Source organism: Lygodium microphyllum, chromosome 18, assembly GCF_053477565.2.
Source record: "Lygodium microphyllum isolate KBCC chromosome 18, Lygodium_microphyllum_v1.1.10, whole genome shotgun sequence".
NCBI classification, from domain to species: domain Eukaryota; kingdom Viridiplantae; phylum Streptophyta; class Polypodiopsida; order Schizaeales; family Lygodiaceae; genus Lygodium; species Lygodium microphyllum.
In genome coordinates, this window is record NC_141152.1 from 131,328,469 (window position 1) to 131,341,916 (window position 13,448).

A 13,448-nucleotide genomic window follows, 5' to 3' on the forward strand; every position below is an offset into this window, starting at 1 on the left:
TCTGAGGCAGATTGGGCCAAAGTCAATAAAAGGGCTGTGGCTTATATAAAGATGGGTATCACTGATGACATTTTGACAGACATTAAGGGTTTAGACACTGGTCATGAATATGGGAGAAGTTGAAAACTACCTATGAGGTCACCACACCTGTTAATCAGGTGCATTTAATGCGCAAGTTGGTGAACATGCGGCTGGATGAGTCCAAGCCTGCAGCTGAGCACTTGAGTGCATTTACTGGCATTTTAAATCAGCTCAAGGATGCAAGTTTGGATTTTGATATTAAGTTGAGGGCGATCTTTTTTATCATGACATTGCCTGACTCTTGGGAGACTTTGGTTGTTTCTCTCAACAATAACCCCAATCTCACATATGATGGTGTGAGGGGTTCGATCTTGAATGAAGAAATTAGACGTAAGTCTAGTGGAGAAGGCAGCAACTCAGCTTATAATGTTAGAGGCAGGGCTGAAAAGAAAAATGCAAATGCTGGACAGAGAAGTAGGAGCAAGAGCAAAGGAAAAGAAAAGAGTGATGTTACATGCTATCAGTGTGGTCGGAAGGGCCACAAGAAGCCTGATTGCAGGTATTACAAGAAGGAACAAGAGAGAAAGAAGAATGCAGGAGACAAAAAGAAGAAAGAGGAAAAGACAGATGCATCTGAGGCAGGTAAAGGCAAGGAAAAGACCAATGTGGCCTCTAGTATTGTCATAGAGGAGCTCTCAGATGCAGAGGCTGATGTATTATGTGCAGTGGATTATGATGCCCTTGTATGTCACATGCAGGATATGCAGATCACCAAGGCTGATGTGATTGATGCACTTTTGTCAGTTGATGATTGTGTCACTCAGACTTGGATTGTAGACTCTGGTGCCTCTTTCCATGTGACTCCATGCTTGGAGTGTTTTGCTACTTTTGATGCAGGCTGTTATGGCAAGGTTTACCTTGGAAATAATCATGCTTGCAGCATTGATGGGATTGGCACCATACACTTGTCTTTGGATAATGGGCAAGAACTTGTGTTAAAAGATATCAGATATGTGCCTGGCATCAAGAAGAGTTTACTATCTGTTGGACAGCTTGACTTGCATGGTTACACCACACTGTTTGGTGGTGGTTTGTGGAAATTAAAAAGGGGTTCCATGCTGATTGCTAAAGGAACCAAGAAGGGCACTCTGTATTGTCTGCACTGTAAAGCTTTGAATGGCAAGTTTCTTGAAGTTGCTGAAATTGGCTGTCATTTGGAGTTATGGCATAAGAGATTAGGCCATATGAGCCAGAAAGGTCTTGATGTTCTTACCTCTTTGAAGAGGGTTGATGGAAAAGGCTCTAAACTTGATTTTTGTAATGACTATCAGTTTGGAAAGCAAATGAAAAATTTCCTTTTACTCTGGTGTCTCCCGTAAGTCAAATGTATTGAACTTAGTGCATTCTGATGTATGTAGCATGCCTTTGAAATCGTTGGGTGGTGCTGCATACTTTGCCTCTTTTATTGATGATTGTTCCAGGAAGATTTGGGTTTATTTGTTGAACAAGAAAAGTGAAGTGTTTGCTGTTTTTAAAACTTTTCATGCATTCGTGACCACTCAGACAGGTAGAAAGTTGAAATGCTTGAGAACTGATAATGGGGGTGAGTTCACGTCTAATGAATTTAAGTCCTTTTGTGACTTGCATGGGATCAAGAGGGAGCTTACAGCCCCTTACAGCCCTTCTTCAAATGGTGTGGCTGAAAGATACAATAGGACTCTATGTGAGAGAGTGCGGTGCATGCTGCCCACTGCTAATCTCCCTCATGAATTTTGGGGAGAGGCACTTAAAACCGCGGTTCACATTTGCAACCGCTCTCCAAACAAGTCCCTAAATAATGGCATTCCTGAGGAGGTTTGGTCTGGCAAACCGCCTCATATGACCATTTACGAATATTTGGCTGTGATGCTTTTGTGCATGTCAGAAATGAGCTGAGGAATAAACTTGACCCGAAATCCACCAAAGGCATTTTCATGGGCTATGGTGATAAGGGTGAATTTGGCTATAGAGTGTGGCTACCTCATTCCAAGAAAATTGTTCGCAGCCGTAATGTTGTGTTTAATGAGGCAAAGTTGCTGAAAAGTACTTTAGCCTCTGATGAAGACATGAAAAAGGTCAAATTTCAGAATTCGCAGCCACCTATTACTTCAAGTGATGAGCCTCATGGTGCTGTACCACAGGCTGAAACTGATGATCAGCCGGTTATCTTTGAGCCAGATGATGATGGACAGCAAATAGAAGCACAGGGAAGCCATGGACAGCAAGATAGACTTGCTGATTATGAAAATGCAGGTGCTGGAAATGAAAATGAAGGTGCTGTACAGCATGAACAGCATGCTGAAAATGGCTTACAGCAGCCAATAAATGCTGAAAATAACATGCCTCCAAATGTAGATCCGATTCCTGAGAATGTAGATCATTGGGTACGCAGGTCTACACGCCTAAGAAGGCAGCCACATAGGTATGACCCCTGTTTGCATTATGTGATGCTTACTGATGAGGGTGAGCCTCTGACATATAAAGAGGCTAAGTCATGCAAATTCAGCAATAAGTGGGAGCTAGCTATGCAGGAAGAGATTAAATCTCTGTATGCTAATGATACTTGGGATCTTGTGTCGTTGCCCAAAGGAAGAAAGCCTCTTCCAAACAAATGGGTTTACAAAGTAAAGACAGTTGATGGGAAACCCAAGTACAAGGCAAGATTGGTTGCCAAAGGGTATGCACAGAAGGAAGGGATTGACTTCCAGGAGGTCTTCTCACCTGTCGTGAAGATGACCACACTACGTGTGCTTTTTTCTCTCACTACTGTATTGGATTTAGAGCTGTACCAAATGGATGTGAAAACAGCTTTTCTGCATAGTGACATTGATGAGGAGATCTACATGAAACAGCCCGAGGGTTTTGTAGTTCCTGGAAAAGAGCAGTCGGTGTGCAAACTAAAACGCAGCTTATATGGGCTGAAACAAGCACCACGGCAGTGGTACAAAAAGTTTGACACTTTTATGCTCTCTCATGGGTTTACGCGCAGCCATGCAGATCATTGTTTGTATATGAAAAAGGATACAGATGGCAGCCCTATCATACTTGTTTTGTATGTGGATGATATGTTGCTAGCTGGGAAGAGAAAGACTAGCTTGGATGCTCTCAAAGATCAGCTGAAATCACATTTTACCATGAAAGATTTGGGGAATGCAGAGCATATATTGGGCATGAGGATTCGTAGGGATAGAACGCAGAAATTGCTGTTCTTATCTCAAGAAAAGTACATTGAAAAGGTACTGGACAGATTTAACATGGCTGAAGCTAAGCCTCTTGGAGTACCCTTACCTCCATACCTTAAGCTTACTAAAGCCAACAGCCCAAAAGATGACATGGAAGCCAATGCTATGAAGGGAGTCCCTTATGCATCAGCTTGTGGCTCTCTTATGTATGCTATGGTGGCTACTCGTCCAGACATTGCTCATGCAGTGGGAGTTGTCAGCAGGTTTATGTCAAATCCTGGCAAACCACATTGGGAGGCTATCAAGAGTATTCTTAGATATCTGAAGGGTACACAAAGAAAGTGTATTTGCTATGGGCAAGGTGCACTTAATCTGCAGGGTTATTATGATACAGACATGGCAGGTGACTTAGACACTCGCAGGTCGACTAGCGGGTATGTCTTTACAGTTGTTGCTGGAGGGGCCGTCTCTTGGTGCTCCAGGTTGCAGAACATCGTCGCACTGAGTACTATTGAAGCTGAATACATACCAGCTACTGAAGCTTCTAAGGAAGCTATATGGTTGAGCAGACTCGCAGAGGATCTGGGCATGTCTATGAGTACTCCAGTGTTGGGATGTGATAGCCAGAGTGCTGTGTATCTGGCTAAAAATGCCATGTATCATTCACGCACAAAGTATATTGATGTGCGATATCACTTTGTCAGACAGATTCTGGAGGATGGTCTAATCACATTGACCAAGATCAAAACACAGGACAACCCTGCAGATGTTCTCACTAAAAGTCTAGGCAAGGCTCAGCATGAGCATTGCATACGACTAGTGGGAGTTGGTTAAAGGTTCACTCCGGACCTTTAAGTGGGAGGTGGTTGGGATGTAAAGGTCCTTTATTCACCTCCGTGTATTTTACACGTGTATTGTTATGTTGTACATGTGAATGCACCCTTACGGGCCCTAAGTATAAATATATTTTATTCTTTGTGTACCAACACATTGTTGGTACACCCAAATCTGTTCGTCACTCTTACTCTCACTCTCACTCACCTGTTCACTTCCTCTGCTGCAAATCTTCACGCTTCCGCTACCTGCGCGCTCCAACAAAAGGGTGGTCCACAAAGCTACATCAATTGTCACATTCTTCACGTTAAAGGTAAAGGTGCTTGCGATGTATCGTAAGCATAGCACACTGGAGTTGAAGAAGCCTTCTTCAACTCACTTTGCTTACATGTGGTTATTGCTAGAGTGCCTTTATGAGGTGTGGTCCAAACAATGGTGTCTACTCTATGGAATGAGTGGGATGAGCATGAGACACAGGAGGCCAAAGCCATGCAACGCTTGTGCCTTAATGAGGAGTTTTGGCAAAAAGTCTGTGCCGTTGTCATTATCGTGACTCCCTTTTATAGGGTGTTACGTATGAGTGATTGTAAGGGGTCCACCATGGGCCTTCTCGTTCACTTCTTTAGAGCGGCATTGGTGGAGGCACCTACTATACAGTGATCAGAGAGACACAACATGTACATGTTTTAGAGATAGCAGAGAGAAGATGGGCATGGATACATAAGCCCATCCATGGTTTTGCCCCATTGGTACATCCGGTCTACAAGTCGCCGGCGGTCATGAATGATAAGAGAGTTCCATTCGGACCAGCTTACTTATTTGACTCGTGTGGTCCCTGTGGATGACCACAATGCAGTGCTAGAGGAGCTAGGATGCTATGAAGATCAGAGAGGGCATGTGGCTTTTGCTTCTCCCACTTATTGGAGGAGAGAGTCACTTGTGAAGCCTTTATTTTGGTGGCAAAACTTTGGATACGCATTGGAGACCCTTCAACCCTTAGCCATGAGGGTCCTTGTGCAAAATTGCTCTTCGGATGCATGTGAGAGAAACTGGAGTGCCTATTCTCTTATTCACACAAAGATTTGCAATCGGCTTAGCACACAACAGTTAGAGCAGCTAGTCTATTGCTGCACTAACTTACACATGATGAGGGCTATGATGTGCATGGGTAGTCTGAAGCAGGTAAAGTTTAAACACTTAACCATAACATTTAAATTTTGTTGTTTTAAACTTTGAAATTTGAAGTTTATACTTTACAATTTAGACTTTAGTGTTTACAATGATCAATCTTACGTGCATCACTGCATTGTATAGGTGAATGTTGATACATTCAAGTTGAGGGGCGACACTCTTCGGAGTATACATCAAGAGGTGGAGGAGGAGGAGATGATTTTTGCAGAGCTCTATAGAGAGCTTATAGCAATAGATCGCAATCAACGTGCTCGAGGGCAAGGAGTTTGAGTAGGTGGTAGCAAGGGCATAGTCATTTGACGCTCTCCATCATCGAGAAGGGGTGGTTCGAGTGGCTTGTAGACATATATAAGGCGGGGCTCTAGTAGCTCACATCCTATGCCTTGTGATGACATCTCCCCCTTGCCTACACAGCCGCCACCTAGGGAGCCATCATTTGATGATGATGGTAACCTTATCAGTGAGGATAAGTATGAGTGTGTCTCATCATCCGATGCAGAGGAGTCATCTTCAAACTCTCTTGATGAGCACTCAGATGGTTCTGATGATGATGATGATAGTAATGCCTCATCATAGATTCATAAGTCTCTCTCTTTTTTGTAACAGATATACTAGACTGTAGTTCTATCGCATGTTTTGCACAGTCCATGGGACTGCAATGGTCACCGTCATGTATTCATCTTATTTTGTAATGAAATGGCTATTTCCACTTTAAACATGTATTTTATGATCTATCATTTAATGATTTATGGTTTTTGTTATTTTAAAAATCATCTTAAATGTTTTTCGTACTAAAATCGTAATCTACCTTATAAAATCATAAGGTATCATTTAGTACCGTATTTTATTGTACCGTACCGTATCGTACCTTTTGTACCTAACAACTATGCTCACAAGTGTACCCAAGGTTGAACTCCCACACCCATGTACACACACACACACTCAAGGCACTTCAGCTACAACCCCATTGGTGCCTTTTCAGTTTTTCACTCAACACCAAGTTCTAGGAAGTTCTCCCCTTGCCAAACCACAACTAAGGAAGAGATAATCGGCACTAGATTAGGAGTTGCTAGTGGCTCTAAGACAAACATTGGAGGCCTTCAGCCTCTCACAAGGCATTGGAAGAATCAACACTAGCTGCCCCCGGCTTCAAAGAACTAGCCCCAAAGGATCCTAAGACCATGTTCAACAATTCTACAATCTAAGTCAGAGTAGAGGGGTAGTTAAGGAAGATGTCTTCCAAGATCAAATAAGGGACTAGTTGTGGACTTGGGACTCATTTGCACTCTCTCTGAAGTCTCACTCTCTCCTCAAGGCTCATCCCCACCCATAGTTGCATTTGTACTATGTACGGACTAGTTCGTTCTGTACGGTTCATACCGTATAGTACGGTACGTATCCAAACCATTTCGTACCCAAAAACAAGCTATTTTCGGCCTTTGAATACTAGACCATACAATATCTTCCACCTCCTAAGCCTTATGTTTATTATCATAATTCCAAGACTCTCTCTCTCTCTCTCTCTCTCTCTCTCTCTCTCTCTCTCTCTCTCTCTCTCTCTCTCTCTCTCTCTCTCTCTCTCTCTCTCTCGCCGTCCGCCATCCGTTCGTCTGTCTCTCTACTGCCGTCCATTCGTCACTTGCCCCCCGTCCGTTCTCCCGTCTCATCACTCTCCCGTCCATTCGTCACTTGCCCCCCATCCGTTCTCCCGTCTCATCACTGCTCCCATCCGTCTCTCTCCTGCCTGTCGTTCGTCACTTGCTCCCCGTCCGTTCTCCCGTCTCATCACTACCCCGTCCGTCCCTCACTTGCCCTCTCTGCTCCCATCCATCTCTCTCCTGCCGTCCATTCGTCACTTGCTCCCCGTCCGTTCTCCCGTCTCATCACTGCCCCGTCCGTCCCTCACGTGCCCTCTCTCTGCCGCCCGTCACTACCCGTCATCTCTCTCTCTCTCGTCACAGGCTCATCCGTCACTGCCCTATCCGTCTGTCACTTGCCTCATCTGTGGATAATAGTGGCAACTGGTCTACCTCTCTCTCTCTCTCTCTCGTCACTGCCCGTCTGTCCATCACTTGCCCCGTCCGTTCTCCCATCTCCTGCTGCCACTGCCCGTCAGTCAATCACGTCACTCCAGAAAAAGGGCGGAGATCACATCACTCTAGGAAGGGCCGAACACGAAGGGCGTTGGAATTATATTCGAAGGACCTCAATTGTGATCACACCGGTGGAGCAATATGTCATAATCAACTTGTGCCCAACACAACAAGACAAAGTTCGCCCCCAAAATGGAGAAGGTCCAGATAGAGTAGACGATTACCAATGCCATCAACAAAGTCAAGGAGTATGACAACGGATTGAGCATAGTGAACAAGCAGCTGAACGATAAGATTAAAAAGTTGAAATTGAAGATAGAAGCCCAAGATGGGGAGATTCAATCACTTAGGCAGCTACTGACTGACATTCAGCTCAGCCCCAAGCTAGAGGAGGAGAAATTCAACCTAGCATGACCAAGGAGCTCACCCGCATCAAAGAGGAAGTACAACTCCAAAAAAAGGAGGAGACGACAAAGGAGGCTATTTCTTGGGCAGAGATGCTCAAGAAAACCCAACAGCAAGTAGAGGAGGCGGAGCAATGAATTCAAATTGCAAAGAAGGGGAAACACCTAGCACACACACCTACAACAACCATAATCAATGACACATTGGAGGAGGAACAAAAAAGGAAAATGAGAGCACTCCATGTTCGGGTGACAGGGCTGAAGATGCATGAAAAAGTGGATGAGGACAAGGTGCTATACATGTTAATGAATATTAAGAAAGACATGCATGTCTCCGCTTGGAGTGTGGGCAAGAAAAGCACAGAAAAGGAGAGCTCAAAAGAGCGTGCACTCATTCTCCGCTTCCGCACCATGGAGGCTAGGAGAGACTTCCTAGCTCAACGCCGAACATTGAAGGGGACCGGTGTGTTTTTGGGTGACGATCTCACACCAACCCAACTAGCCCACATGAGGGAGTGCATGCCAAAAATTAAGGCAGCAAACTCACCTTCTACAGAGGAGGGAGAGTGGTAGTCATGGAGAGGTGCCACAAATGACGGCGTGAGACCTATGGGACCTATGGGACCAGCCTTGCAGTGGCAGACTGGAACTGTAATGGAGCCCTCCGATTGGATGTGGGAGCTTTTGAGGAGACATTTAGAGGGAGAGATATAGTGTTCTACTCAGAGACACATCAAGGACCACATACTACACTTCCATGGGTGACAAGCTATAGGTGGGAGTCAGCTTGCAAGAAGCAGACACACACAGACCACAGTAATCACGGCTCGGGAGAAGTGGCAATGTTATTCAGGGAGGAGCTACAACAAATGATCCAGGTAGTCCGCAGAGATGAGCACGCCAGATACATATGGGTGAGACTGCGTGGTGAGGAACGCACTTTGTATGTTGCCATATGCTATTTTCCCCCTATGACGTCCCGCCATATGTGGCTCTGGATGAGGATATTTGGGAGTTCTCAAAGGAGGGAGAGGTTATCTTACTAGGAGACTTTAATGCCATGACAGCCTCCCATCAGGTGTCTTTCTTTGATGCATCTGAGGAGATGCCACAGGAGCAGGATGTGTTAGAGCTACAACTCGAGAGGACATCTCAAGATATGGGGGAAGTCACCGAATATGGGAGATACCTTGTGGAGATGGGCACAGCACTAAGGTTGGCCATTCTTAATGGCCTTGCTAGATCCTCCCTATTCGACGCCTTCACATGTTATCCTCACCGACATGGTGCCAACATAGTAGACTATGTTCTTGCCCCATCGATGCTGATATCTCACATCCAGGACCTCTCAATATCCCCACGCCTTCTCGAAGTTGTAGTGGATCATGCCTACCTATCATTCACCATCGACCTCCAATTCACTGACACGCAGACCCATCATGTAGCTCACAGGCACCCGAGATACCTCTTTTCCAGAGAGACAGAGGATACCTATGAGGCACAAATCCTTAGATTCTTACATGATGCAAACCCCGGCGTTCCACTACAAGAGCTGACTCAGCAATTCAGTGAGACCCTACACATCGCTGCAAGTGTAGCCTTCCCACACTCAGGACCTACACAGAGAGCCTCCACCGGGGTGACACCTCAGAACAGCTGGTATGATGATGAGTGCCGTGAGACCAAAGCACCGCTACAGAGAGAGAGAGCACTGGGGTCCACTATCCACAAACAAGCACAGATACTCTTTAGACACCTCACACGGCAGAAGAAGAAAGTATTCTTGGCCCAGCTGAAGCAAGACCTATATCAGTTCTTCTTGAGCCAGGACTCTAGAGAGGCTTGGAGGGTTTTCAGAGAGCATTGCCCGACCACACCTATTACGTCCACCGTTGTATCGAAGGAGTATGCAGCTAGTCTTTATACTATGGAGGGTCAACCACCTCTTTCTCACCCACTTGAGCCTTGTCCAGAGACCACCACTTTCTTTACAGAAAGTAGGGTCCGAGAGGCCATTGACAAACTTAGCAGAGAAAAGGCACAAGATCATGATGGATTAGTAGTCGAGCACTTGATCCATGCTAGAGATTTGGTGGCAGGATTCCTAGCTTACATGTTTAATAGAGCCATGTGCAAAGGCCTACCTGAAAGTTGGAGCACAAACACTCTTGTGCCTATCCTCAAGTCAAGGGACCCTACTCTACCCAGTAACTATCGGACTATCATGGTTGGGCATACATTGGCTAAGTTATATGCTTCCATCCTTGAGCATGAGTTAAGCAGGTGATGTGGGGTCTTAGAGCATAGGGACAGGCTGGCTTTAGGAGAGGCTTCTCCACATTGGATCACATCCTCACACTCAGAGCGATCATTGAGGAGGGAAGGGCAAATGGCCGACAGACCTACTACTGCTTTGTGGACTTCAGCAAAGCCTTTGACATAGTACCGAGAGACAAGCTGATAAATATTTTTATACCATGGGAGTACCAAAAGAGCTCAATTGGGGTATTTTGGCACTATATGAGAGAGTTGTGGACGGAGTCCGGACACTTGAGGGCCTTTCGGCACCTATTTACTCCACCATTGGGGTGAAGCAAGGATGCCCCCTCTCTCCAACATTATTTGGCATGTACATTGATAGGATTGCTGATTACATTTCATAGGAAAGACATAGAGGAGCTCCACTAGCTAGCACTTGGATACTCGTCCTATTGTATGCAAATGACATTGTATTGATAGCTGACTCTCCAGAGGGTCTACAGAGACACTTGGATGCACTACAGTCCTATACTTTGGACAGTGAGCTTTCAGTGAACCTTGGTAAAACCAAGGTGATGGTATTTAATACTACACCACAGTGGGTCAAGAGATCAGCACCTAAATTCACATATGGATTTGAGGAGCTGGAGTATGTGGATTCTTATAAATACCTAGAAGTCTTATTCACATGGCCCACCTTTTCTATACGAGAGGCAGCAGACACTAGACTGACTCGCGGATACACAGCACTAGGTGGTTTGGAGAGGATGTGCTCACAAGTGCAATTCCAAGAACCCCGCACCAAGCTATGGCTCTTCGATACACTAGTCACATCCACACTACTTTATGGAGTACAGATATGGGGGCCTAGTCTTGACCACCGTAGCAGGTCAAGGCGCACTTTTGACGGATGGAGGTCGATGGAGAAACCCCTAGTGTCCATGATATCCAGGATGATCAGATGTAAGGCCTCAATGTCACATGAGATCATCAAAGTTGAGCTAGCAGCTACACCGATTGTGGTAGAGACCCTCACCCGATCGGTCGCATACATACATAGCCTATGGGACTTACCCAGACACAAATATGCATTGTTGGCCCTTGAGTCCTCCAGACAACTTGCCAAAGAGGGTGATACTTCATGTTGGTATGCACAGATGTCAGCCTGGTTTGAGCTGCATGGCTTTAGCATGGACAAGTTACCCCCCTTCCAGTACTCCCTTGACGCACCATCCCTTGATCTGAGCAGGTTAGAGATCCGCAAGATCATCAGGATGGATCTTACCCAGTTGGATATCAAACAGACATGGTTGATGCCAGGGCAGGAACTAGGGACAAAGATGGCTTTCTACCACGTGCATTTCCTTCATACTACAAATGATGGATTTATTGTTCGCCCAAGATACATGGATACCCGCCTTTCCCATGGGATCAAATGTACTATTGGTCAGTTGCGCACCTCCTCATATCAGCTAGAGATTGAGACTGGCAAATATAGATCCATCCCACCAGAGGAGCGCATATGCCAGATATGCCAATTAGAATCAAAGACAAAGAAGTATTATATTTGCCGTTGCCCAGCGTATTATGAGGTCTGTGGTCGTTTCCACTGTCTCTTTAGAGACAGATTTGGACCACTATCCAATCCAAAGTCATGGATTTTACCGATCAATGATGCCTTAGCCTCTTTCTTCTTGAGATACGACAACTTCGTGACATGCGCCTCAGGAGTACAGCTGCTCCAGGACATCGAGGCCCTTCACAGAGGCAACTCACAGGCTTCTTTGCAAAGGAGGCTTAGAAGACTTCAATACAGTTACAGCCACAGTCTACACGAGAGCCTCTCTCACCACCACAGTCCCTGTCCCCACCATCTTGTCTTCAAGCATCAACCTCCCATCTCCTCCTCTTCAAGCATCATCTCCTCTTCCCCTCTCCTCTTCTCCCCATCCCCTCCCTCTTCATTGTTCTTCCAAGTTCCCCCAATCCCCTCCCTCCTGAAGCATCATCTCCCCACCCCATCCCTCTTAGGTCTTCAAGTTTCTAAAGCTCTCACTCTCTCCTCTTCCTCCCATCCCCTCCCTCTTCAAGCATCATCGTGATCGCCGATTGGAGTGACGAGTCTCGACTCTCTTCCCTCCGTCAGGCCTCGCATTGACACCTTGGCATCATGACACAAGAGAAGCATTAGGCCTTCAACTTGCATGCCATCCATGTGGAGGACACAAAGAAATCCAACTCCCACCATTAGACATGCAAGTATTGCCAGAAGCACTACAGAAGTGGTGCGACCCAGATTTTTCAACATCTTTCCAAGACGGGGGGCAAGTTGCCGCATGCAAGGTGATCCCTCAACACATTGCGGAGAAGATTCTCACCAAGATGAAAGAGGGATCCACTAGAGGAGGAACTGGCGCATTGGCAACAGCACCTACACCTATGTCTACTTGTGAGGAAGCCTCAAATATAGGCATATCTTCAACCGATGCAGGTGAGGCCTCCACCATTGGTGTTCCAACTCCACATCCAATTTCGGCTCAACCATTGGCAAAAGGTAAAGACTTTGAGGCTCATGCAACATCGGAGAGAAGTGCCTCTCTCTCTCAAGCTCCTGGTCATATACTTGGATAGGTTGTCTTTCTTAGAGAAAGGCAACGACAAGTAGACATTGAGATTGCACGCACGATGATCAAGTGCAATTTTGCATTCAATGTCCTAAAGTATGAGCAATGAAGAAAGATGATGAGAACCACTCCCAATGTGAGCCCATGTGAAGAATGGAGCACTCTTACGTGCAATGACATGAGGACAAAGAAGATTGATGAAGAGAAGAAGAGGATTGATAAAGCCCTTCATCTTATTCGGGCCGCATGGACAAAATACAATTTTTGCATTCTCACGGACGGATGGAGAGACCGTAGGAAAGGGGGCATCATCAACATACTTATTTCATATCCACTCGGCATATATTTTTTGCAAGTTATAGACACCGACAAGAGGGGAAGCAAAACGACCGACACATTCATCTACGGCCACGTTTGACAAGCTATCATTGAGATATACATCGTCTTTTTAAATTTTAAAGTTGTTGCTTTCATTATTATAATTTTTAATTCATGTCCCCCCGAAGCTTTCCATATCATAAATTTGAATTTGTGCCATGTATGATGTGGTTATAGCTGAGCCCGTCAAATATGGTACAAGTTATTACCGATAATGCATCCAATCGTCTGTGCATGGGCCGTTTGCTTTATCATTTCATCCATTCTCTATATTCATTGTCTCTGAGTTACCCTAACTGTGTTCTTCTATCAGTCTATGCTTTGTCATACGGTGTTATTTGTGTTTCTGTGTTAGGGTATTTCTTCACATGATGGTCATAGTACTTGGGATCCGTTTCCGATGGACATCAATCTCCGAACCTA

The 13,448-nt window shown here is 45.4% G+C and overlaps 1 protein-coding gene and 1 pseudogene across 1 annotated transcript in view; one reads left to right on the top strand and one right to left on the bottom strand.

Annotated features, from left to right (window-relative positions):
* Positions 1-13,448, bottom strand: part of LOC148021386 (putative enoyl-CoA hydratase 1, peroxisomal) — a 101,276-nt gene that overhangs the window by 9,823 nt on the left and 78,005 nt on the right. The window lies entirely within an intron of this gene.
* Positions 10,314-11,824, top strand: LOC148021387 (uncharacterized; annotated as a pseudogene).